This window comes from Strix uralensis, chromosome 7 (genome assembly GCF_047716275.1).
Source record: "Strix uralensis isolate ZFMK-TIS-50842 chromosome 7, bStrUra1, whole genome shotgun sequence".
In the NCBI taxonomy this organism is placed as follows: domain Eukaryota; kingdom Metazoa; phylum Chordata; class Aves; order Strigiformes; family Strigidae; genus Strix; species Strix uralensis.
Window position 1 is genome coordinate 16,753,232 of NC_133978.1, and position 27,411 is coordinate 16,780,642.

Sequence of the window (27,411 nt, forward strand, 5' to 3'; positions counted from 1 at the left end):
TTTAGCTTCTTGAATATTTAATTTGTTTTGTTTTAATACTGCTCAAGCAAGTACAGTTTACAAGTAGAGGTCATAGGCAATTTGACTATGAAGAAACTGCCAGTTGGGCACATCTGTGGCCATGTGACGATAACTTCCAAGAGATCCCCTTTTGGCAACAACAGGTGAAAAATTCATGTGATGCAGTGTGATAGCGAAATGGCGAATACAGTGGGAGTTACATCTGAAACGACAATGTAGTCAAGGTGTCCACTAACTTAGTGTGCATTTCTCTGTAGGCAGTTACTGCTAAAAAGACCCCAGTTTCCAGTTCAGTTATTAAGAGGTATGTTAATAGTACCTGCTAGTTAATCAGCGAAAGATAAGATTCTTTGGGTTCATGTAAGTGCAAAAATACGAAGGCTAAATATTCTTAGAGTCTGTTTTCTGTGTACTCAACACCAGATTTCTCCAAGATTTTGGATGTTGGTAAGTGGAAGTGTAGGCAGAACTGAATCCTGGTGAGTTTATAGCATGACAGTTAGGACTATTGCTTTTGAAAGAACCTGTAGCTTTTTTATCTACCATTAGGAGACAAGCTTTTTTATCAGTGTATTAAGTGTTAAGTACCTTAAGCTTATAGTACATGCTTGCAATGAGAAATCAGGGAATTTCTTCTCAAGTTGTTCAGATATTGTATGTGAGAGAATTTACAAAGCCATAACTAACAAGCATGCTGTTCTGGGAGCTGGCACAAGAACCATGATTTTCTGTGACAACTGTCTCAGCCACTGTCATGGCTGTTTAGTACCCAGTTAAAACAATAATCTTCCAGTAATTTGGGAGGGGGAGGAGTTATGTTGTGGGATGGAAATATTGACAAACTTGACAGCAGACTGGTCAACAGGTTCTTTTAACACATAGACATGCTCCCTCACAAAATTTGTAATTGGTGCCATAAATGGCATTAAAACAGGTTATAACCTATAATTTAAACAAAATTATAACATTTAACTTGGCTGAGCCCCTCCTAACTCTTAAATGACAGACTTACCTGGTAACTATTATGGAGCCAGTGAGTTGTGAAAGAAGATTGCTTAAACTATAAAAATAATGTTTGTGGTGCTTATATTGAATATCACATTAAGGTATTATGGTCACACAGAGCATTGGAATATTTATTTACTCCCTCCCCCTCCCAGTTTATGAAGCTGAGTTTCAAAAGAACTTTTAAACAATCAGTAAATCTACATCTCTGTAAAGTTGAGATGTGGCAGCTGGACTTAATATATTAACAAGGGTTCTTTTGGTGTATCTTCCTTTATTCTACTTGGTCTTGAAAAATTCTCCTAGAAACCATGAAGGGAATTATGAAAACCATTTTCTTTCTCCTTTGAGACTATGTGTTTAATGGACTGTTTTTCTTCACTGGTACATAAAGCTATATAGGTTTAGTTTTTTACTTCCAGTCACAAAAGTTTTCTTCTGTCCTTCCTGCACCGCCCCCCCCCCCCCCCCCCCCCCCCCGCAATGGCCTTACCTGTGCAGTTTTGCCAACTGCATTAGTGGTAGTGGATTAAGCTGTTGGGGTGAATTTCTGCTGTTATCATGGAAGTCAGGCAAAATTCCCTTTTTGTATTAATTATTTTATAAAGTTGGTTGAAGACCAGTAATGTCTGCCTTTCTAAAATACTGTCTTTCTCAAATATTTGTAGAAAAATCAGGAGAAAATTTACAAAACACAAAGCAAAGTCTGTACCAATTGCTAGGAATTCGTTTGCCTCATTGATGGTCGCTATTGGCAGGGACAAGCTGTATTAAAAGAATTGTTGAGATGATTGTTCGTATTATTTGTCATCATAATTAATACAGCTGTGAAGCACAAAACATTTTTGCATTGTAGACAAAGTCTGTGCTTGTTAACTAAACAATCTATCAGTAAATGGAAAACAAGGGGTTGCAATGGGAGGATGCCACCCAATAGTACAAGAGTGAACAGGATACTGACAACCTTCTGGAAGTTTTGCACCAAAGCTCAATAATCATTGATATGTGGGTGAGTTTGATTAATACTCCAGAAGGAAGTTTTTCTGACTCTGGTTGCTACATAGGTAAAACGGGTTTATGGAGGAAGGGAGTTTTTGCGTGTAAGTGACTTAACAGTGAAACGTAAATCAGAATTCTTTTGTATTGATTAGGAGTGTCACTAACAGTTTTATCAGGTTTGGAGAGATGAGAATGGACCTGCCTGTGTAGATTAATCAGTGGAATAACCTCTCAGGCAGGAGATAAATGAAAATAAATTACTTGCCTGCACGAGAACAAAGTCTGTTGAGACTAATCTAATATCATAAGTGTCTCACTCAAAGGCTAGTACCTGATGAACATCTGCAGCTTTCCTCTTTTCTGTGCGCAAACAAGCGAAAAAAAGTCCAATGTTGAATGCCTCCAGGACTGAGAGAGGACAGGAAGAAGAAAATCAAGTCTAAAGTTTTAGTAAACAAGCAGACAGCTACAGGTTACTGGTAAAGAAATGCCTCAAAAATGGAAAAAAAAAAATATAGTGTATTTGACAGGCTGCCAACATTTATTTAAAGACAGATTTTTCATTCCCTGAGTTTTAGATCTTAAAATTGGCAGACGTTACACTGAAGAGTGCTTTTTCTCAACATTTTGAAAAGCAGTCTTTGGAGTTATAGTCTTTTTGGCATTCACTGAGGGTAACAAGTAGGTGATACAGTATGAAGAAAGTCTGTGAAGTGCATACAAATGCATGTATAGTACTTAAAAAAGCTTTTTTCCGAAGGAGCAGTTACTTGCATAGAAACAAAATTATCTAGGGAAACATTTCCATGCCACAAAATGTGGTAACACACAATGAAACCTTAGCATAACAGCAGCCCTGCTAAGCAAATTAATATTCTGAGCTTTAACTTCACAGCATGTGGCTAGTAAAATTCCATGCAGGTGCTTAGCTATTTATATAAATCTTTGTCCTGATCATAATGAATTCTTGAAAAGATATTTTGGTAGAGGAGGAGAGGGGTCCAATGGTGATTTGTTAAAATAAATAAACTATATTCCTTTTTCAAACTACTGATTTAGGCAAAGATCTGAAACTCATAACCAAATGAAATACAGCAAGTGGTAATGTGGAGTTGGGAGATACTAATTGCTGGCACCACTGTCCTGATACATTGATAAGGATATCAGTTTCACAAGACAAGTTTTGAAAACTCAGTGTCATCCTAGCTCAAGCAGAACTATTAATAGACAGACTTACCCCCACTGCACTTCCCCACTTTCTAAAGAGTTGTTGCTCTGCTGAGGGGAACAAGGGAAGTGTAACTGTTGCCATAGCATGCTGTCACTGTGGACAGCACGACACAGACTCTCTGAGTAGGATCTTGCTGACAAAATGGGGAAAGGAATCATGCTCTCTTGCATTTAAAGAGAGCTTTGCAGCCAGTCTACCCCCTACTCTCATCATTTCTCAAAAACATTGTTGGGAGTAGGAAGGAGTCTGTGGTACTTCTCTCATTTACTTGGGTTCATCTTCTACCTCTTCTGACTCTAGATAGTTTATGCACTCGCCAGCAATTTGGTTTGAGTGATGAAGAAAGCAGCTTTCTGCTGAAGAGAATGCAGAACTCACTTTAACTTTTCTCACTGTCTGTACTGTCATCTGAATACAACTAGTAGTTATGAAGTTCATATGCAGCTAGGTCTTAATTCCCAACAGATACAAGGAAGCTGGTACTCCAGCTGGGAATTAGTCATTTGCTGGCTGAAACACGTATATGTGAAGAGAAGGAAGGAAAGGGTGTGGGGATTATGGCAATGAAAGTATATAGGATTTGGGGGTGTCCTTAGTGCCCTTAAGTCTTTCTAAACCTCTTCACTTTCATGTTTGTTCCTTGAAATGAGGGTCATGTTAAATTGAAGAGTCATCTAAGATTAATGTCTGCTTTATGTTTGGGCATCTATAGGACTTGCTGTGACTATCAGCAAGCCTTATCTATTTGTAACTGGCAGAGCAAAAATCAGAGAAAAGAATTTAAGATTCATAGGAAATGTTTAAACCATCTGGAAAGATGGTTCAAGCACATTTCCTCATGGTATCTTCAAAGGCAATTTTTTTTTAACAAAGGTATCTAAATGTTCAGCTATTACAAGATTTAATATTGGTTTCAACAGTCTCTAGGATATTATTATCTTTAATAAGTACATCTATAAGGGCCTTAAAGCTATCAGGACTTTTTTGTACAGCCTAATTTTCCCTCCAACTTCCTGCCACTCATTTCCCCTCCAAGAAGTCACATAATCTAGCTTAGAATGAAATAAATCTAAAAGTGATTTGCAGTGCATGAATGACTGACAAAATTGTGTCCCTTAACTCTATAAAGAAGGAACTCGAAGAGAGAAAGCTTAGAAACAACCTGATCTTCAACTAAAGTTGTGACTATCACAAATTGAGAGGAGCATTAACCTGTAATGAGAGCTTTCTACCTTTTCAGAAAAAGTGACCAAAGGGTCTCTTCATTAGAAAAAAATATGAAAGTAAAAGAAATTTTGGGATGTTTTACTCATATATTTTTCAAAGGTTTTTAATATTATCTGATGAATGCAGCCTATCTCTTGATGAACTCTATCCATTTCTGTTCCTTTGCATCATTTAGATGGTTCAGAGAAAGCAAAAAAGCAAATGTGGGTGATGGAGTTACCATATGAGTTTTTATACCAGTGTCTTATTCAGAAATGAGGCATGGCAAATTATGATCAGATTTTCTTGTGGATATTAGGTTTCTGAGAAATTGACAACCAGGCAGAAGTTTGAGTCAGCTTTTAGGTGCGTAATTCATACTGGGGCTCAGGCTTTACACGTAATAAGTTCCAGGTTAAGATGCATGATGATGGCAGCAAACTGTTATAGCACCCTGACCTACTTCACTGATTCTCTTTGCGACTTCTTTTATTTTTTTTTCCTTTCTGAAGTTGTATGGTCTACAATTTGCCAGGATCAATGTTGTCAAATCAGTTACCAAATATAAAACCCAGTCTGTCTTCCTTTATTGAAAACTAACGATTGGTTGCAACAATAAAGATTTTAGCTCTGTTGAGGAAGGAGGAAAACCTTTATTACTACTTTCAAAGTTCAGAAAGTACAATATCAGACACAGATTTCTTATTGCAAGACGTGTGATTAAGTGTCTTCCTATATTTTTAAGTCTTGATATCATATGGGTATTATTTGCCTGTAAGTTTAGATTAAATTCTGTATGAAAACTACAATCAGGCTTATGGAATCAAGGACTGAAATAGAATGAGTTCTATTGAAGTGCTAGTCGTACTCCCACAGAGAACTTTCATACACTTCTAAAGGGAAAAGCAAGTGCCACCTGCATATAATGAAGTATTATATCCAGTTTTTCACCCAAACTTCAGTACAGAAAAGAACAGTTGAGCCGAACTCTAGGTAACAAAAGGGGAAAAGATAATGCTTTTTCCAGATCAAATGATGATATTTGTAGTTAGTTATATCATTACAGACATTTTAAGGAGAAAATATAGAGAACAGTTTCAATCTAATTTTGTGCCCAAGGGGTTGATGTAGGTCTGCCAGGTAAGCAGTCTAATTGTACAAGAGATTTATTGTGTGCAGTATTCTATCAAATGTGGAGCTGTCATGACCCTGAGTACTTTTATACTGGATAATTGAATGCCTGTATTTTTTTTTTTTAAGCCTATCTTCTTTCTTTTAAGAAAAGGAAAGGTTCAAGTTGGAAATTTGCAATGTTTCAAGTTACATAGGTTTATTATCTCCATTCTGTGGAAGCATATATTGGAGACTGCAGATACTCGCTCTGTAGGGACACAAAAAATGAATAGTGGAGAGCATAGGAAACTTAGTGGCAGGAGAAAATTCCTTGGAGTAGCAGATTTAAAGAGCTTAATCACTTTGGTTTATTGAGCAGAGGATTGATGTGTGATTTGGTTATAGTGTAGTATCTTTGTGGAAGAAAGTAAAAGACTGTTTAATATAATAAAGGCTTGAGAAGAATTAATATCTTGAAGCTGATGCTGGACAAACTCAAATGGAAAATAAGGCGTAAAATATTAATAGCATGAGTGACTGCCCACTAAAATATTCTATCAAGAGAAAATGAGGACTTTTCATCTCCGTGTATGTTCATGTTGGGAATGATTGTTTTTTCCCTGAAAGATGCACATTATCGAAACACAAATTATACTTCAGTTAAAATGCCAATACTTTACTCCTTTCAGAAGTTAGCTGGTGAAGCTCAATGGCTTGTGGTGTACAAGACATCCAGCTAAATTAATTGTTTCCCATTGAATGTTTATCTTGGAATCCTACTATTTTTTTCTTGATATACCTGTGTAAAGAGTAATGACAATCTGTATGTCATGGAAGCATCTATATGGAACTTAGATATCTAAGTTCACTTCCCTTCTCAGGATACAGTATTTAAAGCAGGAACTGTACAGAAGTGGAGCTTCTGCCTTCTGAAAGTTTGTTGGTTTGATGGGTTTTTTGTATTAACTCCACTTGTAAAAATTAAAGTGGGAACAGTTTACCTCCCAACCTGCTCTGCTCATTTCCGTATCTAGGGTAACCCAGTAAGTTTAGAGTTCAGATAAATATACTGTTTTGTTTCTTGCTCTGATTTAGCTTCTTAAAATGCTTTTCCTTTTGTTTAGTCACTCCACACTCCACTGTTTGGCAAGTACATATCACGCAAGGGTAGTGCATATAGGCAGGACTAAACTGGTCAGTGTTCTAATGTAGCTCAAATTTATTTCAATATGTATTTCAGATATATAAATGACCTTTTTAATCATATGTATAATTTTTATTTTACATACATGTCTTCTGATGCGTATTTACTATTCATACATTTCTGTTTTCACAAATACTAATATCCATATTTACGATCTTATTAACGTTGAAATTTCCATACAAGTCAATCTAGATGGAGTATGCTCATCATAAAAACTGAAACACACTATCATGCCACCTTTTACACACTTCCATCTGCCTCCTCACAAAGTAATAGAAATGAGGAAAAATGAGCTGCAGTGTGTACCTTCAACTCAACAGATTTAAACTTTGTCAAATGGATTGAAGAAATTAATAAGAGAAATCCCTCATATAAAATACTGACCATGAAAATAGTCAATCATCTTGATTAATAATCTCATAATGTTATATTAACATATTATCAAAAAAGGTAGTCCATTAGTAGTCCAGAAACATTTTGTATAGTTTCTTACAATAAATTGGAAGGCAGCACAGGATTTAGAGCATGGGTGATGTATACTTCTATAATGTAATTTATAGGAACATCATGAACTTGAAATGTAGTTAATATAAAAAAAAAGTTGAAACATATTTTAAGTAATTCTAGGTACCTCATATGCTGTTTTATTCCCCTGCCAGCTACATTGGCTTCAAGTCTTTCCTTTGTTTCTCTTAAAACAAAGTTTATATCTGTCCCTGTGCACTCATAATATGCAGTGAAAAATGGCTGGGCAGAAAGGGATTAGATTTTTAAATACATATGAGCCTAAAGATAGAGACCCTTTTACAGAGAAATAATACAGTGATTTCTTTCTTATGGAGTGTCTAGTCTTTGCTGTTCATCCAAAATGAAAGTAGTAGAAGACATTTGTATGAAAACCCCAAAATATGTTGATTCTTAATTACCGTACAATATACACTTTGACGTAACAAAATTGTTATGATGCTGATTATAACTGCTCATGTTATCAGTAAGAGAGAAGGGCATCAACAATTACAAGGGCATGTAGAGTTAGGACAAGGGGTAACAGATTTAAACTGAAAGAGGGTAGACTTAAATTAGGTGTAAGAAAGAAGTTCTTCACTGTGAGGGTGCTGAGGCACTGGCACAGGTTGCCCAGAGCAGTTGTGGCTGCCCCCCTCCCTGGCAGTGTTCAAGGCCAGACTGGACGGGGCTTTGAGCAACATAGTCTAGAGGAAGTTGTCCCTGCCCATGGCAGGGGGGTTGGAGCTAGATGGTCTTTAAGGTCCTTTCCAACCCAAACCATTCTGTGATATATCAGTCATTGTGGCCTATGGCCAGTCTATATAGAAGCAAAATCATTATACCACTCTAGTAAATGAAAAAGTTTTCATACTTTGCTGGTGCACAGATTTTAGCTGTGGATGTATTTGAATATCTATCACTCTTCAGTTATGCATTTCTTTAGTATTAAATTCTTAGACATTTTTAACTGCAGTGTTCCTTTATGCACTTACGGAATAGTAATGCTGACATGAAATCTTTTCTGTTTTTCTCAAAAAAAATCCCCATTGATCAGAGGAGGGATTTTGAGATACTTTATTTTACCTTTTTTTGGTCCCGAACTACATTAGTAATACTAATGCATTTTGGGAAAGGAAAGAAATATACATAAACCAAAAATATTGCTTGAATAGAGCTTGTATAGCTTTTCAAAGTACATGAAACTGCAAGCCTTGATACTTATGGAAGCACAGAGGTAGTTCCATATCTATATGTTTATTTACTGGTATGGAACTGAAGTAGTGTCACAATCAGTTAGAAACATGTCTTTCAAGTCCTTGTTTTTCCTAAGGCCATAATTCACCATCAGACTTAGTGTGAATGTAAAAGCATGTCTGTCAGTGAAGTTGCAATAATTTATAACCTCCAATATGTTACTGCCATTGTGTATGATAAATGTAGCCCATCTTAAGGGCTCAGGGATGCATGCAAGCTGCTAGAAGAGGTAGAATGAATTACAGAATATTGGTTCTGATCGTCCATGCTCCATTGAAACAAGCAGCAAGAAGGGAGGGAAGCCCTTATGGACTTATAAGGCTAGTCTAATTACTTTTGTTCAGCTAGTGCCAAGATTTACAGTACTGATGGGTTGATGATTCTGTGGGCAATGAGGTTTGGAGATTATTTTCCTTAGTATTCAAAATGCTAATTCTGTCTTTTGTTGGATGTGCCAAATAGATAATAAAGAATGTAGAGAATTAACTAAGAGTCATAAGTGAAAGAATTACCACTCCATGAACTAGATGTAGATGCATGGATTCTGTTGCTACACAGATATCAGGGACTTTTACTACTGCAGCATTAGGTGAACATACAAAAAGCAGGCTTCACATATTTTCTCCTAGGTGAGGCTTTTTTATTGCTTGTGATGATATGATTCAAATGCTTGCATAATTTTCTACAGCAGTAGAAGTAAAAAGCCCTTCAAATTATAATACGCAAATAATTGTTACATATGGTAATTTTCAATGCTAAATTTTCAAAATTTAGTATCCAAAAATAAGCATCTGAGTCCAATGTTTTAATGTTCTAATTTACAGAAGTACTGATCACTCAGAACTGCTGCTGAATTTGGTGTAATATGAAGGTTCAGCCCACAGATGATATTGCTTTGGAGTCAAATGCCTAAATTTCACATGAGAATTCTAGTTTTCAGCAGTTCTAGCAAAAGGAATTATAAATAATTTTAAATAGTGAAATTTTGTTTCAGGTTTTGTTGGCATATTTGTTTCTTAATATAACTATTGTGTAAATTTTTTTCAATTAGCTGCAACTCTTCCCCAGCTCTTATTCAACTCAGAATTTTAGGTCTGTCAATCTGACATGTTTGCTAAAAAACATCCTTGGGCAGTGTCATCATGAAAATAGATCTACCCACACAAATTTTCATAAATCTGCTTTACACATAGACCAGTTGGTCTAGGATTTTGCAGCAGTGATGGGATGGTGGGTGTGCTAACATAATCAATAATACTGTGCGAAAGTTTGTCATACGTGGTTTGTAACTTAAAGCCTTACGTTAGAAAGAATACTTGAGGATCCAACTGTTCCATAAAGCAGAATCCTGATGAATCTTCCATCATACTAGTGAGTTTGGCTAATGGTCACTACAGTACACTTTTTTAGATAAGCAGGTATTGAATAAAAACATGTTCTTTACAGCCACCATCAGAGATAGATTAGTAAGTGTATATTTTGGTCCTTACTGCATTATCTACTATTACGCTACACTTGCTTTTCCCAGAAGTCCTGGAACACTGCTCTTCCTAGTTCTCCAATAGATTTTAACTTACATTCTTCCTGTTTCTGTCTAGACAAGCCCTTTGGGATTAAAGGGGTTTTGAGTATTCTATTAATAGTCTTTATGGTATTCCCAGTCAGCAATATAGAACCCTACTAAATCATGTTCTAGTAGAAATTAATGTTATTTCCGTGAATAAGTTGTAGTTTACAGTTCTTATCTGTTCTTTTTCCTGAGCTTCCCTAAACCCTTGACTAGACAAGAATTTGGAAGCTCAGCCCTTGGGTTCTGATGTCACTGCTGTGTCCTTTTTTTCCCCTTGGTATCTCTAAGCTTCCAGGTTCTATCAGTGCTCTACCTTGCCAAGTGTATTTATGCGGATATGCTTCTTCAAGAGGATGTAAAATGATTTTACTTATTTTTTAAATTCTCTTTTGCAATGTTGACTTAGAGAAAATTATTCATCTTTCATTTTCTTCTGTACCATCTTTCATAAATAAAAAATTCAACACCTGTGCAGTGGTTGTGCACCCAAACCCATATTCTGCAGAGCCCGAGGTTTTTGCCCTTGCTTTAACTTAACAGCTGGTAATATTTGTTGTGCTAATTCACTTACATGGAAGCACTGATGCAAGTGTTACAAACTGGGAGTTAGGGGTTTTTTTCAGTTTTTAGTACAAGACGTAGTGTATTTTTCCCTGCAGGAAGCAAAGATGAACAGTTTGCCTTTTCATAACAGACACCAATGCTCTTGACCAGGTGTAACTCTTTTCAGTAGATCCAAGGCAACTGCAGTTTCCTGGTCAGAAGGCATCTATGTCTTGTCTCCTCTTAATATCTTTCTGTTAATTAACCTGCGTATAAGTCCTTTCACCTTCTACAGCTCTGAGGAGAAGCAAGTCCTGTCAAAAATAATTACAAAAGAGTATAGAATCCCATTACAGAGAAAATCTTGGGCAGACAGGGACAAACTGTGGTGTGGTCCTTAAATGGTGTTTATAGGAAGAATTAGAGAATTAGGGAGATTTTTTTTCGGTGGTGGTGTTTGGGTTTTTTTGGTTTGGTTTTGTTTTGTTTTTTTCTTTGCGTGAGAAAGACTGGCTGGGAAGAGGGTGAGTTCTGGAAAGGAAACAGAATGGGCTTGATGGAGGTGGGGGAAAAGAGGTAAGATACACAGCTACAGGAATCAGGACAGGCTAGTGTTACTCTAGCCTTGTATGTGAAAGGATGACTACCAAGTATGCTCACTGAGAACTGTTTTAGCACAATATCTATCTAAAGGCACTGTTAGTTCATGGGAAAGAAAGCTTTTTCTGTAGACCAGCTCTGTCATAAGCACGAATGTCTGACGTGACTTGAGTAAGTCTGGCCACCTAGGGAAAATTTGAAACTCCAGTGCATTTGATTTTGTAACTAAAATGCAGTTGCAATGTAATTGTTCAAATCACCATGGTTTATCAGATATGAACCCAGTCACTTCTGTAGTTCCAGTGACTTGCTTATGTACATCTTAAGTAATTTAGAAGTGTTATTCAAACTTACTAACTCACCTACCTGGTTAAATGAAACTAAGACCAAAGACTTAAAGGGGTCATATATGCAGTAACAATTACGTTAGCACATAGCTTTGCAGAATATTTCATTTATCAATTTTATTTACTGATTTGACTTCACATTTTTGTAATGTGATACGTATTACATTAAACACATGATATCAAATTTTCCTAGGTGGCTTATTGTCATTTTTTGCAATTATTTTCTTCAGTATACATTGTGCTTCAAAGTTAGGTAACTAATTATGCGTTTCCACTTGAATCAGCCTCTTTGTTTTTGCACTTGTTTTCTTTTTAATTTTGTCATGTTTGCAATCATTTTTCTATCTGGAGAGACAGAGATTAGATTGTTCTCAGTAATCTTTTTAGTGCATGATCTACAGTGTGAAATTTCTACATCTCTAAGTTCATATCTGCTTTTTTTCACTTTTATTCTTTCCTAGCTTCAGTCTAGTGTATGTAATTGTAACTGATTCCTGTGGCTCTAGTGTTAAATATTAGTTCCTATATGGTCGAAGTTTTTTTAATTTCATATTATGATTTCCACAGCCTCAGAATTGGATTATAGATACCGAATATATGGATATAGAATTCTATAACATATATACATACAGAATTCTATAACATAGAGTTTTATACTGATAGTGTAGAATATCAGAATAAAAATTAGATCTTCATATTTTGAAAAAACAACTGTGTAGTAAGTCTCTGTTGTTTTCAATTACGTTAATAATTTTTTAATCATTTTAGCTTTCCACTTCACAGTTAAAATAATTTGATAGATTCTAATTGAAGAGTAACAATCTACTCTGTATTATGGAATATAGAGATAACAGATAGTGACCTCCTTTGCTGGCTACTTATTTTCCAAATTCACTCCTGTGACAGTGATGGTTTACAATCATTTTATTTCTATTATACCATGTGATATAATGAAAATGCAATAATAGTGGTTGATGGATGTTTTTTGTGTTAAAAGTGCAGGTTGCTTATTGCACCACTGTTGCAAATCTTCATTTTAATTGTCAGGCTTAAGTGCTTCCACCATACGGAAAATAGATTATCCATAGTCTGTTATTTTTCTAACATCATTTTATGAGTAAACTAATTTTCAGTGAATACTAGTGAAATATCAATGAAATAACTCTTGACTGTTTTTCCTAGCCATTTATACTTTTTATTAAATGTATAGGTGTGTTTTGTCAAATTCTTTCTTGAAGCAGTATGTATCACTTTACATAGTAAATATTTATCAGTCTCACTGATATAAATCTTTAATTTTAAATGTAGTGATCTTTAATGTTTTGGCTTTGTTCCTTTTTAGGTTTAGGAAAATAAGCATGAATGTTTAATTATGTCTATTGTACCTTTGTTGAATTGTGATTTCACTTTGACAGCACATCTGACTAAGAACAAGAAACTGAATTTATGAAATGTCAATACAATGTGCATAGAAAAAGACAATGTATAGAAAGATATTGACACATTCGTATACATTTCCTAGAGTATGGATTATGTAATGAATTAAATTTTTCGAAAGCACTCAGGAGCTTCTATCATTAGATTTCTTAAAAATATCAACCTGTAGTTTTAGCAAACTTAAGCAAAAAAATGACAAGAGCTTGCTAATGCAGTGTTCTTTTTAGATTCTGAAAGCTTAGATGTACTGAAATTAAGTGAAGGCCAGGACATCAGCACATTAGAAATTTCTCTCTAACTTCAAAGGGAACAACTCTTAATACAGATGAGCAATAAGAATAATAAAGATTAAAGCTTGTTATTAATTATTGATACTAATAATGATTAGGCTTTTCTGTATTTGTAAGAGCTATGAAGCATTGAAACAAGCTATCTAGAGATTTGAAATCTTTGTTCGTGCAAGTGTTCAGAACAGGTTAGACAAAAAGTCACTGAATACAACAGCTTTCTTTAGTGAGTGTGTTGCATCAGTTAATTTTATGATATTCCTATGAGTTGAAGATTTTTGTGGTATTTTTGGTTACTGTTTATGCAAGGCTCCATCCAATGTGCCTAACTCTGTACGTGAATAATCTGAAATCCATGGAGTATATAAGCAGAAATATTTACAATGTTGAGACTGTAGTTTGACCCATCTGATTTCTTGTGCATCGTAGTATGCCTAGGAGAAAACAGAAGGCTAGAATCAGATGCCCTGTTTTGCCAGACTAAACTTTGCCAGTAATTGATTTATTAGAAGGAATCTCATATTCAGGGATTGGAAAGAATTGAACTCCAGGGCAAAATATCCCAGCAATTTAGTTAAATTTGATAGCTATGGTCATTTAGTTTCAACAGTACTGTATCCTTCATAGTGATTAGAAATTATTCTCATTTTGTTTTTACATTGTCATGTTAATATTCAGAGTGATGAGATTTGTAGAACTAAGGCCAGCTCTGTGTTCTGTCTGTGTCTTGAGGACTTTTCTATCATGCCTAGATGAAAAATTACCTGTGTATTATTTTTATTAAGAATATAAATAAAGACTGTTTTTCATCTTGTGCTAAATCAATGTTTGTCAAGTAAGAAAAGATATTTTATTTCTACAACAGTGGGAAAGTATGCGTACATAATATGTATCATTTATGTTGTGATACATACATATATGTTTTAGTACGTACTGTGTATCCCATAATTCCTATTACTGACTGTACAGTACTTATATGGGTGGTACACTCTGGAAGTCTGAAAGTTCAGTTCCTAAATTTTTGGGGTCCTCATCAGCCTGCCTTAAATAATTTACTAGGTTTCTGGCTTTTGTCATCAGTGCTTAAATCTATCTTGACTCAGTAACCTTTTTCTTAGTCGGTAACATTTGTGTGCACAGTGCAACAGTTTGTGAGTGCATACCTGTATGCCCTAGAATGTTCACATATTTAATACACAATTAATGAAACATCCTACCAGCCTTGTTAAATAGCACATAGGGGCCAAAAGTGGTACAAGTCATAACTGTAAGTTCCATCCCTGTGAAAAGGATGGAAGTGTGTGTCTGGAAAAAGAGTGTGTAGTTCACTATTTAAGAATAGTACAATTGGAGGTTTTATAACTGGAAAGTGTAATTTTTTTTTTTTAACCCGTCAAATTCAGAAGGTGCTGACAGGTTTTTTCTGCAAATCTGAGCAATTTCAAGAGGACAGAAAATAATTTCTACTGTCAATCAAGCTGAGTTTATTTTGTTCGAAATTTCTGTGGCAGTTTGCTAAAGAAAAGGATTAATACTTCAAAAAGTTATCAGTGTAAAAAACCAGACACCAAAAACAATTATTCTGCGACTGGAACAACAATAGATTCTATTAAAAACTTTATACAGTAAGTGAAATCATATTTTTCTTGATGATACTATTTTTGGTGTTCCCTGAATTGCTGCCCTGCATAATTAGTTGGTATATTTGGGAACTGTGATAAAAACAGAATGACCATCTACAATTAAGGGTTATTACGAAAAATTACTTGAAAACAGCTTGAAAACAAAATATTGAAAAACATGGAACAAATCTTTTTGTAATGGAGCACACATAATAATATGTTACAGTGTTACAGAATCATACTTTTTTCATCACAGGGTAGGAGCTCTTATGTGAGTGTTGCATTAAAATAAATTACCTGGTCAACTATTTCTTTCTGAGCTTACTGGAATCAGGCTATGAAGTACTGGGCCTAATGTACAGGCTTTAAAACAGGCTAGGAGGTCACCCTATTGTTAAGGTCACATTTTTGTATTCAGAACAACTATGAAGGTGAGTAAGGTAAAGGCAATTCAGAATTACTACAATTTCTGCAAAACCCTCCCTGCTTTATTCAGCAGAAAGATGTCTTTTACTAGAAAAGCAGCAGAAGGTGGCTGAATAAATCACTCATATAAATGCATCCCTTATATTACCCATATTCATTCAGTCAGCTACATTATGCATTCACATTAGTGGAAGTTGTGTGGTTTAGATCCTGTGCACTGTACTGAAAACTTCACCTCTACATATCTGTGTGTTTATTATCTTACTCATCAGTTACTGAAATTACCCTGTATCTCATTATTTCATCCACTGATTTTTTGCAAAATACATTGAAAATTCAGGTTTGCTTAGAAAGCTCAAATGAGATTATTTTGAATGAAATAACAAAATGCTTATTAAAAAGTACCAATTAGATTTCAGACTTGTTACTGTAATTTATAATTCCTCCTCCCCCTTCTCTTTCTCATCCTTTTTGTCCTCCTCTACAAACATCTTTCCTTCCCTCCCGAGTAATACTGGTGCTATGTACAGTATTTTGCTTACAGTAGTATAAACATTCTCAGCCTGTGACTTCATTGCTGAAATAACTCGCCTCTTTCATATCAACTCTTACCTAGGAGCCGTACAGCAGACTCATTGATGTAGGTTTTTTTCTGCATGGCAGCCCAGGCCAAGCTGTGGTTTCATTGCATGATGCAACTTCACCTTTTTTGGTTGTCTATGGGATTAATTATAATCTATTCTTGTATTGCCTGTTGCATGCCAATGTGCTTACCATAATGTTGTAGACACTGAATGCAGTCTAGAGCATTAAGTGCATGAACGGGAATTAAAAAACCCCATAAGATTAGAAAGTTTGAGCAAATGTAAGTTATGCTTATTAATATCTTTAGTTAAGCTTTTATAGAATGAATAGGACATAATATGTATGAGATCTGTATATTTAAAATTTCCAGCATATTACAGTAGTTTACTGACTAGATAGACAATTGCAGTGTGTTCAAGATGTGGGAAAGAAAGAGTGTACTAACTACTCTGTTGTGACAACGACTGACTGGTGCCAGTAGTGTTCAGAAAGATAAACTTTTCCCTGCTGTCAAGTTTAACAGCAAGTGACAGTGAAAAGAGGTAAGATTATACATAACCATTTATTAAAATCAGAAGTTGGGAAGAATTTTCAAGTGCAATATTTTTTTTATAATATTAAATAACCTGAAAAATCATGTAAAATGTATTGATTTACAAAACACAACTAAAATTACATTTCATATGAAGAGTTGTAACAGTGCTCTGTTTCTTTTACAAATGACATTGTGACTATCCTAAGCAACTTGTTATTCATATGTTCTTAAATGTGCTCAAATCTTTCATCAGCACAACAGATGATATGATTTAATGCTAATCCTATTGTTTCCTGATAGAATGGTAAAACATCACTTTGGAAAGTGACTTGAAACATGTCTGACGGAGGTTTTAGGGCTGTTGATCAGTGCAGGTGTTGAGTGTATGTGTTCAGAGGTTACATTTTGTGCTTTTTTGGGGGAGTTAAAATTAATTTGCAGATTGCAAATTAATATTCAGCTTGGTGAATAAACTTTATTTATCCCATACATTTAACTTTGAGGGCCTGTAATATAAAATGTTATAATGTTTGAAAAATGATAATTGTGAACACATATATAAACCTGAAATATGCTGTTAGTGTGTACTTTTAAACAGGTAACTGAAAACATGAAATATATTCAAAACAATAAAAAAGGGTAGTAATTTCCATGACTGTTATCATGCCACCAGCATGCTGATACAGTGCTGTCCTGAGAACATTATTTAGGATTTTTATTTATGTTATTCCTATATTCCACATAATGACAGTTACTGTTTTGGGTTTTTTTCTCATAACGAAGGAAAATTCTTTTAGGACTGTAAAACTGATCATACATATATCTGTACGGCAACATGAAGTTCTTCCTCCTGAAACCAGTGCAAAATGGATTATTCCACCAGTCCTTTTGACTTTCCAGTAGCTCAGTATGTAAGCTTCACTTCACGTCCCATGCACAGCAGCCAGGATAAAAAAGTGTTGGATGATACATTGCCAGCCATTTTGAGATGGTGTTAGAAAAAAAGGGCGACTATATATTATTTTTTAACATTGTTATAATCCTCCTCTTACATTGATGTAAAGTAGTGTTATATCAGGCTTGTGATAATTGATTTGAGCAACTAGTACAGGTGTTGGCAATACCTTATTCCATTTGTTACTGGAGATAAAGTGACTGCTAAAAAAGAAAGGCATAGTGTTACTGATCTGCCTAAAAAGGGCTTTGCCTTTTCCATTTAGAAAAGCCACTGTGATTGAGACTGTCACTCAGGCTTCAGGCTAGTGTTCTTTTCTGAAAAGTTGAACTAGGATAGAGTTGAATTATTTTTTTAATTTCTTCTTTGTTCTTTTAAACTCTTTCTATTCTTTTGCAAAGTAAATATGGCTATTCAGTGAGTCTTTCATAGAATCAGTATTTTGCCTTAAGAATAGGGTAATTTGCTCTTAAGATGGTCCTGGTAAATAATCAGGTTTCACAGCTGGAACAGCTGTGATGAAAATTTCTCAGTAGGAAAATTTACTAGATTGCAGTTATATGCACGTGGAAAGTAAGCCACAGTGGAGGAGTGTATGGGTAGAGAAACTGTACATGTGTTTTACTTTAAAAAGTTATGTGCAATAAAGACTCTCTAGGAGTGCAGGGAAAGAAAAAGGGAAACTGATAGAAAGGACTGTTACAAGTATTTATATATGCTAGGAGTGAATGTTACCTGGATTATGCCTGCAGTTGGTTTAAGGCAGAGGAGTTTATAAACAGATACACTGTGGTGCTCAGGATACATTCAAAGATCTCAGATGGTTACTCTTGGTAGTTGGAAGGTTTTTTACTTCAACTCACCTGTCCATTATTCCTAGTAAAGTGGAATAAGTATACAAATACAGACTACCTTGTAATAATTTGCAAGGATACTAGATGTGTAATGGTTTGGACTGGGAGTAGTTGTGTTGCATGACCTGTGGCACCCTAAATGTATTTTAGGTATTGAATGACTAAGGTGCTTAAAAGGACCCTTATGCTGATGGGATAGGTAAGACTAAAAGGTCCTCATGAGAAATGAGAGAGAGAATCTGAAATTATGAAAATTTATTTGGGACTAATATATATTCTAGTTTTAAGCAGATTTTTTGAAGGAATGTACATGGTTCATATTTACAGTTATGCCTTCATTTGAAATAGGAAACAATATTTCCTGCCTGGTGTAGCTGTGTATTAGGACTGCTTTAGGATTGCCATTAACACAGTATGGATAGCTTTTTATGGATAATAATAGATTTGGGTGCATGCACTAGAAAGACTGACCAAAAAAGCTGATCCAGTAATGTAATGTCAAGTTTCTACAACTTTGTAGTACTTCTGGCTTTCATTGCTCAATTACATTATTCACTGACATTAAAGTCAAATAATATAACTTAGGTTCAAGTTTATTACTACTTGGTAAAAAATAGATAGTAGCCAGATATTTTCATTAAAGTATCACAGGAGGGAATTCCAGAAAAGACAGCTGAAAGAACTGGAAATATTTTAACAGTCTGATTTATCTGGTATCTTGTCATTTTCAGTTAGAATGGCTGAATTTAGACTAAATTTCATAGGGCAAGATTAGGTTTTTTTAGTTACAGTATCTAAGCAAGCAAGAAACATATGGAAAGAATACTCAAAAGCAACTGGAGGAATCTGTTATGCATATCAAGCAGAAAATTAGAGATGATTAATGATTAATAATCTTAATTTGGAATCAAATAGGATAGGTAGACATTCTCATTTTTGAAGACTGTATGTGTTTTTTCAAAGAGTGCAGTCAGATGAGAGAGAATTTTAGAAGTTGGACAACAGGATCAACAGAATAGAAGGATAATAAAAGTCACTTAGATGGAGGAGTAGCTGAAGCTGGAAACTGATGATGGTGGGCTGTTGAAAACTTTGAGGAAAGTGGATAGCAAATGTGAAAAGCACCTTTGGGTAATTTTAAAAGACAGCAGCTGCAAAATAGAATCATATAAGCTAGAGCAAGAAGGAATCTCAGGAAGACACTATTCCTTCTGCTACAAGGTAAGAGTGACTATACATAAGTTTATTTAAACAGACATGTAAAAGATCAATGGTTTGTAAACGCTCTTCTACAGAAATAGGAAGTTTTGGAAATATCACGTGTAGATCATTCTGTTGACATATGCAAATGCAAGGACTGTAAGTGGTCCATATATCAAAGGCTGAAAAGTATTTACCACTGTTTTAAAAATCTGACATTAACCATTCTCCCTGAAGAACCTATTCCAGTGTTTAACTATACGTCTTAATGGAAAGAGTTTTATGCTTCTGATACACTTCTCACTAACTTGATCTATTTCCATTTGTTCAATTCAATGTCAACATGGCAAACGGATTAGTATTCTTTTTGCAGCATCATATGATGTGCTTGTATTTTCATGTCACTAGTTATTTTCTGTTCTTTGGAGTAAACAGCTACAGCAACTTATTACTCCTTGGTACACTTTGATAAAGAATATTAAAGAACAATTAAATAATAACAGACAAGAAGTAATAGAAAGGGGTCTTATGAAGTACAAACATACAAGATTGTCAACTTCAGTAAATAGGGTGTGCAGTTTAACAAAATCTTTCTATACCGCAGTCAACATACTAGATATCACCAAAATGACCTATTAAATGTTGTAAAAAAAGGTAATATAGTGTTGAAACAGTACACTGGTATTTTTCTCTTTAATATGGTAGTAATCTTACACAAAAACCTTTGATTAAAAATGTTATCCCTGGCATTGTTGCTCTGTCATTCTCTTAGAATTGGCTTGTCATCAGGGAGATTGCTTTGTCAAGGTAATGTAATAATATTTGCAGTTGCCAGCTTATGGTAAGCAATTAAATCTAATGCAAAATAAAATAACACATTCTTCCTACTTTACCTATGTGGTTCTCAACAAACCTTTTCAAATGCAAACCTTCTAATATCTTAGGTAGGATGAAGATCTTAATGGTGTCTTTTGCAAGAAAGCACATGCTGTTTTCTGTACACTGCTGAAAGAAGTTAGAAGAGTTATGGAGATTGACTCTGGGCCATTTACTTATGCCTGTTTTAGCACTCAGTTTCTGGTTTAGCTGTTCTGCAGGAATCTTCCTTCAGCTTTTGTTTGTGAAAGTCAGTAATTACAGAAGACATACGCTGCAGACAGAACTGAATGTACATACACCCTGATTAAATTAAGAAATATGCTGTTTTCAGAGTGAGCAATTTCAGTGTGCGTATTTTCTGTATATCCCAGCAATTCTATATAAAAGTGTAAGTAAAAGTTTCTTGTTATCGTACATGTATGCAATATTGGGTTTGGGCTGAGGAAGATGAGGATTTGATTTTGCTTAAGTTCTGTGGTAGGTTGGCTTATGTTTTACTAGGGCAGTCTTATGAAGAAGCATGATGTACTTAAAATTAATGGAAAACTTGAAAATAAAAGGTGAAAACTGACAATATTATACTGAATTTTACCAAGTTGTATTAGTTCATTTAGGTAAAATAAGTACTAGCAATGTTACTTGACTCTGTCACTTGGTATGTTGTTAGTTACAAATAGTTCTGTAAAAGTCATTAGTTATGCCAGGCAAAATCTTACATCTGAGATGGGCATCAGAAAAGTATATCTTTGTTCTGCAGTTGTACCAACTTAATTTGGCTCTTAATTTTGTACATGGATGTGACAGAAATTGAAATTAAGAGCCTCTCTTTCTTTCCCACTGGAAGTCCTTTTCTATCTCAGTTTCTAAAGTGAATTAATTTTGCATTAAAAAATGTCAAGTCTCACAGCATTTAAATATACCTTTAAATTTAAAACAAGTTAAAATTCAAAGGAAAAAAACCACAACAACTTTTATGTCTCATTCTTTATCACATGATCCAGAAGAGTAAAAGATTCATAAGGAAAAACAATGTGTCTCTGGCTCTGATTCTTAGCAAAATCTTTACTAAATGATGCTGTTGTACCAATTTATTACTGACTGATCTGGTTTTGGTTTTGCTTATTTCTTCTGACAGTGGATTTTTTTTTGAAGGAGGATGAGGAAACCTGTTAATTTAACCCCAAATTAGTCTAAAAGCTTGTCAAGGTTTCCCAGTGCGCCAGGGAGATAATGTAGAAGTAATTAGCTGTAGAAAGCATCTGCAGAACAGATGAGTCATGATGCATTTTTTAATTAGGTTGGAAATAGAAGGGTGATATTCTAATGCTAGCTTGTAGTCTGTCAGACTTTAAAGAGTAACATAAGATGTTGTGATAGGAAAGGGAAATTAGGACAGGTATTTGCATTGTTCCTGTTTTTTTCTGAAAAGCGGTTCCCTTAAGGTGCTTGCAATTTATAAAGTGTAGATTAAGCAATAGTTTAAGAAATCTTGGAAGATAGCTTCATTTCACATTATTTGGCAGTTCAGCAAGAAAGGGATTGTTCCTCCTTCACTCACTAGCTCCAGGTACACAAAACTTCTTAGAAAATAGGGAAGTAATGATCCCATGGAGTTTTATGGATCCCAAGATGTGAGGCTGTGACAGCAGATTACGCTGCATTTCTGCTATGGGCAAAGTGGGCCTTCCCCTTGCCTTCACTAAAGCATTGTTCTTCCTTTTTGGGAAGGAAACACAACTTAACTCTTCCTGCATATCCTGCAGTGCTAACTGAAAATGCTAGTAGCAAAACTTCCCTGGTGGCAGACCACATCACGTCAAGGGAGAATGAAGTAATTTCGAAGACATTTGCCATCAAAAAATTAAATGAGCTTATTGATGTTATGACTCAAAGGCTTTCTAAATTTAGTCATTTACCAAGGCATCTTGCATTTAGACGATCAGTACACATACTGCAAAAGAATACTTATTGTTTTCTTACTGTGGGACTATCTTGGTTAATAAATGAAACCCATATGAAGTAAAAAAAAAAAAAAGTTATGCTCTCCATCACTCGGTGAGATGCTTGACACCTTTGATTCTTATTTAGTCTTGCTGATTTATTTTAGTTACAGTATTTGTTTCACTAGGTTGACACTTGATAGGCATCCATGTTTATAATTTTGCTATATGTTCATGCCTGATTCAGTAAAGAAGATTTTAACTGCTTATTCCCTCCTGAGTTGTACAACTAAGCCATAGTTAAAGGAACAAAAAGTATTTTGCATTGAATGAACTTTTACTAAGTGATACATCTCGCTTTCCCCTTTGTTTTACTTTAGTACTACATTAGTGAAACACAGTTAAAAAGCCTAACCATAACCCCCTTAATTATTTTTTTCTGTACTGGTAAAAATATTTACTAAAGGAGTATAAATGGACACTCTTATCAAATTTGTGCCAAACTTATTTTTTACTCCATAATATTGGACTTGTTCTGTAAATAAATTTGAGGGAGTTCAGTATTACAGAGAGCTTCCAGTAAAACAAAATAGTTCGAAAAAATAAAAAGACCACTGCAGATAGTTTTATAAACTAAGAAAATTTACATGCCCGAATTAATACATGTTAATTGCATTCAAATACAGTTTGAAAGTGAGAAATGAATGGCATGTCTTGAAATTATGAGATACTAAAGAACTTCTAAATATTGAGTGGTTTCTCTCATTTATTCATTAATGTTGATTATGTTTTGGCAGCCTCTACAGGTATTTCTGTATACAATTATAATTTGATTTTAAAATTCACTCTCATCAATGGACATTCCTTCTGATAGAAGCTGCACATTTTACTGTTTTTTCATATAGTGTACTGTTGTGCACTCTAAAAACTGTCATGAACAAAGGAAATTAAAAACTTCCTAATTTTTCATATTATCAGGTTGCTGTATTTCTTTCTCAGGCACATTACGTTTGTAACAGTTTTTTTAGTTCCAACTTTTTCAATTTTAAATTTTATTTAATTACTATTAAGAATTAAAATATATTTTATCTATTTTAATAATGGATTTAGCTTTTCCTTCACCATTCAGAAGACAACTTTGCTTCCACAAATTAGAATTGTAAATTAGGACAATTCTCTGAATTTCTAAAAGTTTCAATAACTTCTTAATGTTCCAAATATGTAGCAGCTGTGGTATGATACTAACATCAGTACTTTCCTGAACTTACAGGAGAAGTAATTTTCTTTTGTGGTGGTTTATGAATGTTTAAAAAAAAAAACTTCATATCTTTAAAACACTTGGCAAAATGTAACTAGATTAATATGTCTTAAAATTAACCTTTTGCATTTTGGTATATAACTACATAGATAAAAACTGGCATCCATCTTAGTCTTTGCAGGCCTTGTCATTAAAAAGAAAAAAAAAGGGGGGCAAAAAACCATTAGGAGCAGACTGACATGACATATACCAAAAATACAAGAGTCCACTTCCTTACACAGAAAGAATAGAGAACTGTAAATTGCATATTGCATAGTTATTATTTGGTGTGCACAACCTCTCCCATTAGTGTGGGCAAGGTTTTATGTAAAGTCATCCAGATAGATGTCACTGTGATTGCAAAGTTGGCCTAAAGTCTGAATGAATGTAGAATTTCTTCCCCTTACTTCTGTGTGGTCATAATGGTAGTGATGGCATTGTGACATAGATTGATATGTCATGCCAAGGCTTTGATTTAAAGTTGGAAATGGGCTTTACAGCTCTTATCAAAAGGTGAAATGATAGAGGAAAAAACACTCAAGATATTTTCAACTCTGTTGCAATTGCAGAATCCTGGAAATGTTCTATGAAGGCTTCTTCTGTGGGAAGTTTCATATTAATATACTCACAGAAAGAAATAATTTAAGAAAACATTAAAATGCATACTATTTTATGCCCTCTCCTACTCATTCTATGACTATTCAAAGAATAATCCCAGTAGAACCATTTCAAATCCTTAGAAGCATTTCAAATGAACCAGAAATAAGTGAGAATAATTAATAAATACATGAAATAAACTTATGACAAAAGAGTAGTTATTTAAACAGAAGTAAATTCCTTTGAATTGGAGTGGCAAGGGGTTCATTCATTTGTTCAGTTGTGATAAAAGTGTTATGTAGGGTGTTGGCTTCAATGTTAATTGTGAAAAAGGTTTAAGGAGGCTGGGAACAGTTTGTCGAAATTTTGCCCCATCTGTGTAAAGTTAAACTGGAATAATTTTGTTACTTCTCTTGCTCACTAAAGTAGTTTATGCCCGTGATACCTGTATAACTGGGCTTTATAACTACTAGCATTGCAATAAAAATGCTGTAATAAGATTCATAAATACAGATAATGTGAAACTGAAAGGAATAGCAGTGTTTAAAGAGCAGGAGAGGAAGGAAGAGAATTAAGAGAGTGTCGTCTCTGCCTGAAAAATCAAATAAGGTTCTGTCTTTACTGCAGATTAGGCAAACTAAGCCCACTGTTGTTTCTCTAGATGTGATTTATATTAAATTGTAGCACAGACCACGCAGCTGCAGTAAATGATAACTTGATATAAATGTTGACCTGAAGAAAACTCAGTCTTTCAAATCGTGCTTATGTAGCCCAGGCATTGCTTGTAGCATTTAGTTTATTACGTAAAAAGATGGCAGGAGAAAAGGGAATTATAGTCCTTGATAGATTATCAGCAGGATATCCCTATGTTAAGTAAAATAAAATTGGTGCTATGAGTTTTTCTTTTCAAAACACAAGAAGTCATGGCTACAGCAGATTTTTTTCAATTTTTGTGTAGCAAATTAAAGACGCTCTTTCAAAGTGCATGTAAATATTTAGTTACATCATTACTGTAATTTTTATCCAGTTGTCTTTCCTATCATTGTTAGTATAATGATATTCCATTGATCTTAGTGTAGTTTCTCCTCGTTTTTAATGGTATAGATGCATTAAACCACACTTACAATGAAGTATGCTTACATGGAAGGGTAATAAAAGCATTTTTAACAGTCACTTGCCTCCTTCAAAGGTGAAACTTTTGCTGACCTAAAGGGGTGAAATCCCATAGGACAAGCAATCTGATTTTAATTTAAAATAGGGAATATATTATTAGTTCTGGAGACCCCAGCACACTACTGTCTAGAACTCTTAAGAGCTATAGCACTTCTATTTTTGGGAAACCATATAAAGAGGAGTTTCAAATTAGCTTGCTTTCTGCATCAGACTGGTGCAATGATAAACATTAGTAGCCATATTTTTCTCTTGGCTCAGTTGTGAGGTACTGAAGAAGACAAAAAATCCAAACTGAAGAATATCACCAAAATCTAATTTGGAAAATTTAAAATCTTGTATAATCAATTCTGTGAGTATAAATAATAATTTCTTTAGCCTTAGGGGCATGCCTTTCTGACAAAATCATAATTCAAAATAAAAAGGAAGGACATTGTGTTTGTCTTTACCTTAGAAATTGAAAGAGAGAAATGATATCTGAAATGAAGGATGCCTTAGGGATATGACTAGCAGAAGGAGTAGTTCTGGTATTAGGTCAACAAAAGTCCCAAATCAGGATTGTTGTCCACTGTGCTAAGTGTTTTGCAAACAAGGTGAAGATGTATTATGCATTAGCTAATTTGTAAGATCTTGTAGGTTTTTGTAAAGGACAATAGAACGAAAGTACAGCCATTAGCTGCAACCTTAGCTGACCTTATCTAACAATTATGACAAGTACCAAATAACTGTTGAAAGGAAGATAATGAAGCTTGTTCCTGGTTATCCTAGTTATGAATCCGTGCAATTCCATTAGCTTCAGTGACTTTCTGCAGCTTTTACAGGAACCTAACCTGGAATTAAGATTCCAAGCCTCTGTATTGGTGCAGGGTTGTTCATGCTGCTTTTGCTCTGATTTCTGTTGATAGGGTGCATAGTGACTCAGTATGTAGCCTACCTTACTTTGACAAAATCCTTTGCTCTCAATAATGATCCTGTTGGGTTCTCAGATTACATCCAATGTTTTTGTAGCTAAAGCTGTATTTGTAAAGTATGAGGTGCTGTCTTCTGTCCTGTGTTAACATTTGGCTTCTCTTCCCTTCTGTCTGCTTTTCTAAATCAATTTTATTTGAACTATAAGAGAAATGTTTCATAACTTCAATGTCTTTGCAAACTGCTTTTCAAAACCCACTTTAGTATTATTTCCTATAACACTGAAGCTTCTTAAAATATAAAGCTATTGTACATCAAGGAGAATTGTGCTGTATACATTCATGCATCTAAAGACGGCAGAGGGCATGCTGTACTTAACTTGTTTGACCTGTAATGTATACAAGGAATGGAAAATTTGGCTGCATGTGTAATGACCTGGTAGCCCAGGTAATTTCCTTTATGCCTTAAATTAGGTAACTGACATTCATAACGCATAGAATCTTGCTTGTTGAGCAGTCTAGCATTATATTTGCAGAGCTACTGCTATGCTAACTGGTATTATGTTCACATTCAGTGATTTATTTGACCTGGGAAGCCAAAGAATTTCTTCTTTCCTAAAAGGATGTTTTCTAGGTCTCTAAATGAACAAATGATCTACATTCTAGTTTTCCACTTTATTACAGCTGTGATGAATACATGATCATTTGCAATATATGTGTGTATATATATGTATATATGGTGGGACATTATGTATATATAGTATATACATCTGCATATATTGGGACATTACTTTCACATTGGTCTGTGACTTCAACATTGTTCTGTGGCTTCACCAACCTATTTTAGAAACCTCACAAATAAATCACTAATCATACTTGTGGAAGTTACCTCCTTCCTTAGATAAAAGTATATCTATAAAGTACCAGTTTGTATAGAGTATGCTTTGGACCTGTCCCACTGTTAAATAAAGCATAATATAATAAGCTAGAATTTGCAATGGCTGCCTGACACACAGAAAGGTATTTTAATTAACCTGCATGCAGAAATTAACCCTTAGAGTACTGCTTCAAATTCCTCAATTTATTTTGTTATTTAATTTTCCCAGTGGGTTATGCTGC

General features: G+C 34.6%; 1 protein-coding gene across 19 annotated transcripts in view; it reads left to right on the top strand.

The window, feature by feature from the left end:
- KCNMA1 (potassium calcium-activated channel subfamily M alpha 1) overlaps nucleotides 1-27,411 on the top strand; it is a 514,017-nt gene that overhangs the window by 278,044 nt on the left and 208,562 nt on the right. The gene's annotated exons all lie outside the window — the stretch shown is intronic.